This window comes from Melozone crissalis, unplaced genomic scaffold (genome assembly GCF_028551555.1).
Source record: "Melozone crissalis strain CALT ecotype California unplaced genomic scaffold, PUWL_Pcris_2 ptg000018l_1, whole genome shotgun sequence".
Classification (NCBI taxonomy): Eukaryota; Metazoa; Chordata; class Aves; order Passeriformes; family Passerellidae; genus Melozone; species Melozone crissalis.
In genome coordinates this window covers 6,223,904-6,234,675 of record NW_026535796.1, presented here as the reverse complement: position 1 = coordinate 6,234,675, position 10,772 = coordinate 6,223,904, and the positions used below count along the sequence as shown (strand labels likewise).

Here is a 10,772-nt window from a genome sequence, read left to right as displayed (position 1 = left end):
GCCACAGCCCTTACAATTCCTACAAAACCGGAATGCCTGCAGGCGATGGCTGAGTGAGAGATGGGCGATATTTCGCTGCTGGGGAAGGGAGAGCTGGCTCCTGGCGAGCACAGAGCACAGCCTGCCTTCCACCCTTCACCAGGGGCCAGCCCAGCCTGCCCAGCAGCCACTGAGTGAGGAGGAGCTCCAGTTCCAGGAAAGGAACCGATCAGGGCATCGAGGCACAGAAGTGCATCTGCAGTGACATGGTTCTGCTGGGAGGAGTGTCCCAAGAGACTGCTGCCACACAAAGTTCTTCCCTTGGAAGAAAAGTCACTTCCTCATTGACAGAATGTACATGATAAGACCTCATGTCCTGCTGAAATAACACCATAGAGCTACACTGAAGCCACTGTGACCCTGGCTTGTAGAATGTGTCAGAAAGAGTAGGTGTCCTGGCTAGGCACCCTAAGAGCATGCAATGTATCCCATGACTGCTCTATAACCATTGCACGGCTTAGAGTGATTCCAGAAGTTTCAAAAGCTAGTTTCATAATCAGACAAAGGGGCTGGATTCTGGTGAATCAGGATTAGTGTTCTGCAGCTGTAGGGGAGATAGTTTATAATTAAGCCAGCACCCTCCAGCAGATCTCAGCTGGAGGTCCCAGCAGTCCTAGGCAAGAGCTGGTGTGAAATCTGCCTTGCTTCCGGCTGAATAGCTCTGCTGGTGATGGGGAAAAGTCTCTGTGTTTCTATGGCTCCCACAGAGCAGAAGCCCACCTAGAATACCTGAACACGTGGACTAATACATCTTTATTTTCCTGCTTTTCATTTCTCTGCAAGATTTATGATTGTGAAAAAAAAGGAAAAAAGGTCTATTTACAGGAGTGGCTGCGAAGTTAACCATTAATTTTCTTCTCAAATGCATGGACACAATGCAAAATGATCCTTAAATGACAGAGCAGAAGTCAGGTTAAATCTGAAATTCCTATGCTGTTCACTTTTCTAGGTTACCAATCCATGTATTGAGGTAATAGCTGGGTAGATCCTTGTCAGGAACTAGGCCTGGCCTGGCTGGATTTCAATAAGTTTGCAAAAACCATTGGCCTGAAATTTGAGGCTAAGTAGGATCTTCCACCTGACTCATAAGCATTCCACATCAATATCTCTGATAAAAGTCTCAAGCATTTGAACACAGAAATAATACCAAGGGTACTTCCCTCACAGCTGAATCAAGTTGTGACAACAGATCCTGAAAGTGGTTATTTTTGTAATATTTTATCTGGTGATTGTCCTTTTTTAAAATGTCTACTAGTGAAGAGAAGAAGAGCAAAGTCCTTTCATGCTGAACAGGTTTCAGGGCAGTTGGGTGTTCATTTCCCTGAAGCCATGTAGTGTTTCTGCATCAGGGTGGGACTGAGGCTTGTGTCAGGTGAATTCCATGGTGATGTTATTTTTAAAATCATGTCTGCTGTTAGTTTACCCTGGCTGACAGAATTTACCCCCTTTCCCATCTCTGCATTCCTACACAATCTGGCCAGCAATAGCTGAAATTTGATAGCACACACAGGTATAAATTTAGTCAACTGTTGGATTTTGGCAGTTTCTTGGCCACAACCTGTGGAGTTCACAGGCCTGAACTGAGAGTGATGGAGCAGCTTGCCATTCCTAGAGCTCATATTTTAGAGTCTCTAGAATCAAGTGCACCTTCTTACCTTGTTGCTTCACACTTGGTTCAGATTTGAGAGAGATCTTGACAACTCTGAGAGCCATGGAATGTTTTAAAGTGATTAATAAGACTGCACACTTAGAGCAAAGGATGACTCTTGCAGGACTCTGCCTACATTTCGTGTTAGCATCAGATAACAATTCATCCAAGTAAAGTAGATAACTAGCAGATTTTTTTCCTACACATCTATAACAAAGTCTAAACAGCAGGAATAACAACAAAGTGCTTAAACACACAATATCTTCAGAACAAAACAGATTAAAAGAAACATTCTCTTAAAGAAAACAAACCTATGAATATTATGTATTTGGAGACCTATGCTTAGGTCTCCAAACCCCAATTTTACCTGTCTAAACACACGCAACATTAAACTGTCTCTTCATTTTCCCATGATCTGCTCAGCTGCCTGGGTGACACGTGCCCTTCCCACCTGCTCTCATCGTGGACAGCCTGTCCCCTGCACATCTCAGTGCCATGACACAGGAGACTGTGCTTCTCCAGCCCCCTCCCAGGGCTCTGGGTATCAGGCCATGCCAGCCACATCCCCCAGTGGCCCCTGTGCCATCACCCTGTGGCCCTGGGCTGACTCTGTGCCAGCGCGTGTCCGATGGGTCCCGGCACAGGAGGGGATCCTGCTCCTCACAGATGGCCCGTGCCTGCTGTGTGCAGCAGGGGACATGTACCACTAAAAGGCAGCATGTTTGGCTGCAGGCTGGCAGGCTGGCACACCCTGATCAGGCTGGGTAGGGCCACACATCCATGTGCTGTTTCTGAGCATCGCTGCAGTGGTCCTCAGAAACAGGCTGGGCTCGCTGCTGTGCCCTGTGCAGCTGTGCTGCCTCTTCCCATTTTATGTCCTCAGCATCTTTACTGAGAAAACACTACTGTTGCTTTCCATGCCACCTGTGTAGTTTATAATTTTTTTCCTCTTCTAACGCATTTGTTTGCTGTAATTTTGGATGCACTTTCTCCCCTGCATGTCTGTTTTTTACCAGCAGCACACTAAGAAGACAGTCCTAGCCACTTGATAATACTGGTGGCAAAGTTGTCCTTGTTTCCTTAGAGCACAAAGCTGCCTGTGATCACAGTGGAAAAGACTCTATTGTCAGAAATCCATCGTTGCTTTTGTGCCCCATATAGCATTTCTCTTTCTTCCCTGTGGGAATAGCAGCCACAATCAACTGTTACTTGGCCACAAACCTGTGCAGCCCATGGGCCTGAAATGAGACTAATAGAGCAGCTTGGAATTCCTAGAGCTCCTATTTTAGACTCTCTCCAAACTCAAGTGGACTTTCTTACTTTGTTACTTCACACTCAGTTTTGAAAGAGATTTTGGCAAGAGATCCTGCATTCCCTTTGCTGTGTGTTTGGAAGTGAAAGCACTTACTGTGATAGCAGGACTGCCTTACCCTAACAGGCCAAGAGACAGGGAACTCTGAGCTAGTAACACTCCTGAGGTTGAAACAGATTTATGAAAAAAATCTGTATTTATTTATTTGTATATACATGTCCCATCCTCATTTTTCCCCCATTTGGTAACCTGATATTCATGCAAGTCTATTCCTTTGTTGAATTTTTGCTTCACTTCCTGTCAAATTATTTCATTTTATTTAACTTCACCTGTCAAAATACATGAGCTAATTCTCTCTGTGATGACCTGCCACTGCTTCTTAGTCTCCAGTGACAGGATGCAGCAACTGCATGCCTGCAAAGCCTGTGCCATGGAAATCACCTGGGCATCTTTACAGATACACAAGCAGAGAAGACAAACCCAGCCTGAAATGCCTTGAACCAGCTTAGCTCTGCTCTCAGGTGCTGCCAAACCAAAAACCTTCTCTGCCCACAAACATGGTCCTTTCACACCTTTCATCTCTGGGCTGCCAAATGTTTAATGTGCAGAGTCTAACACAATGGACACCACCATCTCTCTGAGTTTATCCCTCACCTAAAACATCCTCTGGGGGCACTCATGTAGGGTTTTTTGGGGGGGTGAAACAACATTCTGGCATAATGCAATATGTTCTGAAATAATTTCTTATTCTATGAACTGACAGCATACTGCCTAACAGCAGCTGCAAAGGAAGGCACTCTCTGTAATGCCACGGTATTTATTTTTATCATTTTTACAGCTTTGATGCTGGCAGTTGTAATTTATCTGACTTCCCAGTCAATGTGCAGAGCTACCATGGCCCCATGCCACCTTGCAGCACAGAAAGCCCTTGCCTGGCCAGTCCAGTGGCTGTCCAGCAAGTCATTACTTGCGCTGGAAGTGGTGAAACGCAAAGCCAGAGCATCTTGAGTAAACAGATCCCTCTTTCATCTCCTCTACAGAAGTGGGTGAGTGAGAATTGGTGTTACACAAGGCTGCGTTGATGCTGTTCAAAGTGATGAGTTTTACCCTTAATGTTATACTGAGGGAGCCCATGTGGTGGCCAGTGATTGATTACCTTCACAAAGCTCATTTTCACTCAGCAGTGGTGAGTTTCAGAAGGGTGATAATAACAGATATCATTGCCTAAGTTCTCTCTCACAGGTTTTCCACTGTCCCATGGAAATCAAAAGGTGATTAATTCCTTTAACAGCTTTTGTGGAAGCTCAGGAGAAGTTGACATAAAGTGGAATATACTGCATATTTACCTGTGGGAGCCAAAGCCCATAATGGGTCTTTAATAATGAAAACTGAGGATACTACATCAGCAAAGAACTGGAAGAATGTCTGTAAAGAAATAGGAACAAGGCTCTCAGCAGGGATTCAGGACATCCACAAGAGCAGGAATGAACAGGAAGTCTGTGTCTACCTGTGAGCTTGTGTGCCTGAAGAAACATAATCTGAGCTAGAGGCTTTGGAAGGATGCTTGTCTGACCTTGGAGAGGCAGGTTACACAACCTGAATAAGAAAAAATAGACGGCTGATGTTACCTGTTAAAATTGGGAAGGTCTCCTCTTTGGGAGTTTTAGCTGAGGTTCTTCCAAGCATCAACCTTCCTAAAAAGGGACAAAACAAACAGATTGCCAGGCATCCCAAAGGGGTGAAGGAAACACCAGCTGGGGGCAGTTTGTCAGGGGTACCAAAGCCCTGTGGTGGCCGAGGCAGGTGCGTGCCCCTGTCCGAGGGGTCACATTAGCACCTTGCTCCTCCTCACAGGCTGTGCCAGCCACAGAGGCAGCAGGGCTGGGTGAGGGCATGTTATCCCTCATCCTCTCCCTCTTCCCCACGAGCAGCAGCAGCTGTTCCACCCCCTGCCCCTGGCTTGCCTCGCGGGGTGTGCGGTGTCGGTAGGAAATGGAAGTAATGAGCCTCAATTAAGCAGCTCCCCATACAGTCATGGATGAGCTTGTCCCAGCAAGAGTACCCAGGCCCAGGGGCTCTGCAGGGTGGTTTTGTGATGTGCAGCTGGTTCAAAGCCATTTGTGGAAGGCTGAATATTCCTCCTCCCTGTGGGACACACTTGCCCTTTTGAGTGCCACACACACAGGGTGTAGCCGGGGGGGGGGGCACAAAACACAGGATGTGAATGCCATCCTTTTTATATAGGCCTGGTTTTATACATGCCTGTTTACCAGGGAGTAAGAATAGACAAAGGGAGAAACAGTCTCCACCTTCATAAAAATCCCAAAGACTTTGGCTGACATAACAATGACTTGCCCCTGAAACAAAATTTGGGCATCATTTAGCTTTGCTCTCATTACTGTTTATATAGGACAACACTTATCTTCACTTAGAAAGCCAGCACAACATTTTGTGTCTGTTCTTCTTCCCAAGTGAGTCTTCAGTGTGGGATTTACACGGTGGCCAGAAATTATGCTGCCTTTTCCCAGTGGGATATTTCAACAGCAATACACAGATCTGAAAAGATAAACCATTTGTTCCCATTAAGAGTACTTAGAGAGTAAAAAAGGAAAAAAAAAACTCTTGTTTCATTCTGTATCATTACACTTGGTATGTTATGTTTGGCATTTTCTCCCACCAAGCCTTTTTTTCTCCAGCTGTTTTCATATGAACTATGCTCCTAAACTTCCAGCCATGATGGAAAGGGGACATCAGCCTCTGCTGTCTCTGAGGTTAGGCCACAAAAACTCATTTCCTTCAGGGAAGCAATGCTGCTTTCAGTGAATTTCACACTTTTTGCAACACGTGAGTCACCAAGTTGACTTTTGCTAAAAGAGCATACAGAGTTTGCAGAGCTGTACATAGACAAGCTTGTACTCAGTGATTAGAGGAGCAACAGTGTTCCCTGCAAAACAACATTCAGCTGGACAACTGCATGATAAAATGACCTGGGAGGGGAATTTTGGAGTGGGTTTGGGGAGGAGGTGAACCCTTTGCATGGTGGCATTCAGAGGTGATGGGAAGTTTAATTAATTCAAGGGTTCCAGGTATTTTAGGAAAGGTTCGTACTGACTGACAAGAAGACAGTGTTTGCATAATTGCCCAAGCACGCAGCCTTTGAATAATAATAATATTGCTGTTCTCTGAGATACACTTTGTTTTCAGAAGTGACCTGATATCAGCAGAAGCAAAAGACTCAATTTCACAGTTACTTCCAAACAAAAATAATTATGGGAATGCATGCAGAAATTAAATTTGTGCAATTTGTGCTAAGAAACTAAACATCCCCTAAAGCTGCACAATTTCAACCATTTCAGATTGGTTATCCTCTCTGTATCACTATTTAGGCCTGAGATCTCTTCTTCTTCTGCTCTAATCCCATTCTTTTGCTGTCTTCCATCATGCTAGAGATATTCTAGATCTTAGACAATGTGTATATTCAATAAATGTAATTAAAATGCAACTACAACTATCTTTTTCATTTTCCTTATCACAAAAAAAAAGTTGCATATTGAACCCTAACTAACTTTATGGATGTGTTTCTCATTTTGAGTCTTGTGCAGTATTCACTGAAGAAAAATAGGATAATTTCCCATGAATACAGCAAACACTGGTACAAATAATACAGCAACATTAAAAAAAAAGCCCATTTAAAAATTGCAGGAATGTGAGAATCTCTCTGACTGAAGATGTGCAACCCCCAAATCACTGAGGAACCTACTCATCAGCTTTCAACCTAACACCACCCAAAGAAAGAGAAGCTTCTTTTCTCTGTTCTGGCTTTATTTTGAGCTGCCTGGAAAGCAGTAATTACAACTTATCTTTTCATACATTTGTTCCTTCCAAAAAGAGCAAACCAGCAAATGGCCAGGCAAGCCATTGTTAAGCCCTGTTAAGCCATTTCTGGAGGATCGCCTTCAGAGGCTCCTGAGATTTATTTGTTCATCTTATCTGGCAATAGTTCATCAGCAAAATATTTCTGAAAGAGCAACAGAGCATCTTTTCCTGGTGCTGTAAGTGGGACAGCAAACCCGGGTGCCAGAGCTCTGTGTCTGTCCTCTTTCCTTTGTGAGTAGTATTAGCAGCACAGGTCCTGGCAGGCTTGGAGAGTGCCACCACACAGTCCCTCAGCCGGTGAGGAAGGGTCTGACAGTGACTTACAGCCGGAGGGAGTGAGAGACAGCATTGACCTGGAGTGCTGAGCAGCCAGGGAAGGTGAGGGCTGTGCTCTGTGTCTCTGCTCAGACCTTCCTGGCTCCGTTCAGTTCCCGCTGACGCTTCCTGGGCTTCCACTGCTGTGACCAAGGGTGGGATGTGCGCCTCCTCCACTCCTACTCTGTCCCTGCAGAGAGCTGCAGGTGATGCTGCCCTGTGCCTCAAGGCTGAGGGCCAGCCTGCTGATGCCATTTATGCCACCCACTCCATCAAGGAGGAAAATGGTGCAGCAGGTCTGACCAGGGGTTTAGTGTGAGGTACTCTGTCAGTCATCTACTCAGCGTGGTTCCATTCCAAATCAGCTGGTAGGAAATGAAGGACAAAAAGAAAGTACTTGGCAATGAATCCTAGTATTTTTTCCCTCTCCTCTGCATTCCTCACCCACCTTCATTTTGTAGCCTTGATGAAAAGAGCTGAAGAGAAAAAGAAACAGTTCGAGTCTAAAGCCATTTTTGATAATGTAAATGCACAACCATTTATACTTCCAAGAATTCAAATCTGCAATTTCAAAATGGAATTAGGCCAATCACTTTTTTATCTGGTTAAATTAATTGTTAGGAAATGGTAAATAAGGATAAAACAGGACCACTTAATGGGAAGACACTGACCTTTCCTCCATGGTTTATTGCTATCCTCTGGTCCAAACTGAAGTGAGCTTATGTTCTCAGCTTAGTTTGTCTCTTGCCATAAGAAGCAGTTTTGCTTTAGAAAAAGGCTCAGAAGTGGTATGAGGATCTCACTCACTTATTTCTCCTAGGAAATACATTCTCTTTTGGCCTCCTCAGAGGGATGTGTCTTTGTAGGCAGGTTCAGCACTGCCAGGGGAGGGGAAAACCAATAATTTCCAGCTTCATGATCATGGTTTCGGGAATCATCTTGGCTGGGCACTAGCATTAGTCTTGGTATATGTGTCTGAGGGAGGATCGGTTCTCAAAATAAGTAAAAGGCAAATTCAAAGAAGAGAGTAATCTCTTCTTTATCCTCAGAGCGTAGGACAAGAAACGGGCTTACCTGCAGCTAGAGGTGTTAAGAGACAGCAAAGTTCTGTTTGAATCTTCTCAGAATCCCTGAGAATTTTCTCAGAATCTCTGAGAAAAACTGCCTGATGAAGTGTGGAGTGCCTGTTGGCGGAGGGGCTTGACAAGGCTCTGTTCCTGGGGAGATGCAGATATTGTTAAGGCCGGAATAAATAACTTCTTGGTAGACATTCCACCCCTGTGGATGACAAAACTGTTTTATTCACACCAGTTTTTTTGTTTCTGAGATCTTCTAGCACTGAGAGCAGTGACAGAGTATCTCGGTTCTTCCTGCCACGTGTCACATGAGAGTACACCAAAGGCAGGAAGGAAAACAGACAGGGAAAACGTAGCCTCAGAGCATGAAACATGGAAAATAAGGATGTGCTGGTGGCATGTGAGCCATCCTTCAGGCTCCAGGTGAAATCCTGGTCCTTGGCAGGCAGATCCTGGGTGTGTGTGTCCACCTGACACAGGAACAGCTGGTAGCACAACCAGCCCGCAGGTCATCCAGACAATCCAGGGCTCTCATAAACTTTATGAGCTGTTATTCAGCAACACCCAATAGTTAAAAACCAATGTGTTGCAGGTAACATGGGGAACAGCTGACGAAGACCAGGAGTAAAGACACCAGTTAAAAACATGAACACAACAGGCTGAGAGAGGCTGGAATTCTGGAAAAAGAAAGGCTCCACATGAACCTGCCAGAGTTGCATTTGTACGCCGAGAACTTTTCATTTTAGTCCCCTTTTAGAGAAGCTGAAAATATCCACTAACCCTGAGAACAAACATATCATTTTAAAGCAGAATAGGCCTGTAAGACTTTTTAACACTTGTTCGTTGATTATATTAATGCCAGAATATATTAAAGAAGTGCAATATAAATTTGATTTTAATTGTTTTGTACACACGCCAGTGAAAAGGAACTGATTGGATACAGTTCACAGGCAGTATGTTAATACGTTATTTTCATATGATGATAGCTTTGCATAATCTTTCTTTTTCCAAGATTTAGAAGAACCTGTTGTTAACCAAAGCACAGGAGAGAGGAAGAATACAATTTACATAAAATCGGCTACCCTACACATTAATTAGTAATGTGGCTGAGCGGAAGGTGTGTTCACTTAGTAGAAAGTACACTTTATAATTTATACACCAGCTGTTTCAGTGCTTTCTAGTCCATTTTCCTCCCTGCCTGCCTCTAATGAAATCGTGTTACTGGAGAATTGACTGGGGTGAATTGAGATTTTAATCCCATTGACGCTTCTCTATGGAAAGGCACACTGGTGGGAACTTTTAATGGAAGGTCTGTAATCAGAAGACACTTGTATTCAGTCCCCCACTATAATGACTCTCATCAAATGTTAAAGCCCAGGCAGTGTGCAGAAGGCTAGAATTTCAAGGTTTTTGACCAACCCCATTTGAGGCATTCCTCTGGGAGTGTGTGATTACTCAAGTTTAGCAGTTTATTGCCTCATCTTTCAATATCCAGTGAAGCACAAAATTCTCATCTAGGTTGCTCTTTTTACTTAAAGAACAGGCCAAAATAGACTGCAGAGCTACTAGCACTGTCATTGAGGTTAATTCTTGCTTCTCATTTAACAGGAGATCAATGAAAAAGCTTTAAAATATTAGAGCACAAATGCTGCTTCTAAAATTGCTTAGCAGCCTTTGTGAAAAATCTGGTTCGCACCACACTTTCCCAAAACATGCTCACATTTATTTATTACCAATTGCTTTTTTAAGGCTAAGAGTAACATTAATTGAGAGGTGGTGCTGTTCTGCAAAGAAGGATGTAAACATGTATTAAAATCCAGCAGAGCGAACAGTCTTCCTATTCCCCAAACTTTGCAGTCAGGAAAAGTACAGTCATTAAAAGAGAGGTGGTCAAAAAGCAAACTGAACTGGGAGTTAATGGGACTCATTATGCTGGCTGCATGTTAGTAATGTCTCCTTCTCTACCAGAAAAACAAGTAGAAATAGACACAGAAAAGCAAAACGCACTTAAACAAATGCCTGTTAAAATCCCTGTGAGGAGAATGCATTTGCTCTGTACAGACACAAACACATCAATTAATACAGTGGAAGCCACTTCTACAAATACATGTTAAGAAATAAACTGGAAAAATGAAGGAACTTCTGACAAAAGATGTCAGATGCTGTTGAAAGGAATAAATCTATTTAAAAGACAACATATTTTTCAAATGCAGCAAGTCAAAATAGAAGGAATAATAGGAAGAATGCCTCTGAACCATTAATGTTAAATAATAAAAAAAAAATCTTTCCCTTCCTTCTTCTTTTACTCCTCCCCAAAAAGGAATCAAGATGAGAGTTTCTTTAATAAGCATTTCTCTGCCAACTTAATGAATACATTTGAATGACTTTCCCTATTCCCTGTTCCTTTCTTATTGAATTGGTCAGACAAAGGTCTAATTTGGGAGGTTTTTTACTTAAAGGAGCTCTTTCTTTCTGATACTTCTTTCGGGCCAGCATGGGTTCAGGA

At 43.6% G+C, this 10,772-nt stretch overlaps 1 long non-coding RNA gene across 2 annotated transcripts in view; it reads right to left on the bottom strand.

Annotated features, from left to right (window-relative positions):
• Window positions 1-5,427: 5,427 nt before the first annotated feature.
• The window catches only part of LOC128937007 (uncharacterized), a 271,541-nt gene continuing 266,196 nt past the window's right edge, over window positions 5,428-10,772 (bottom strand). For both annotated transcript variants that reach the window (XR_008483016.1, XR_008483017.1), the window contains exons 6-8: window positions 8,265-8,407; window positions 7,639-7,666; window positions 5,428-5,555 (exon numbers count right to left, since the gene is read on the bottom strand). This is a non-coding gene — a long non-coding RNA (uncharacterized LOC128937007). The remainder of the gene's footprint in view (window positions 5,556-7,638; window positions 7,667-8,264; window positions 8,408-10,772) is intronic.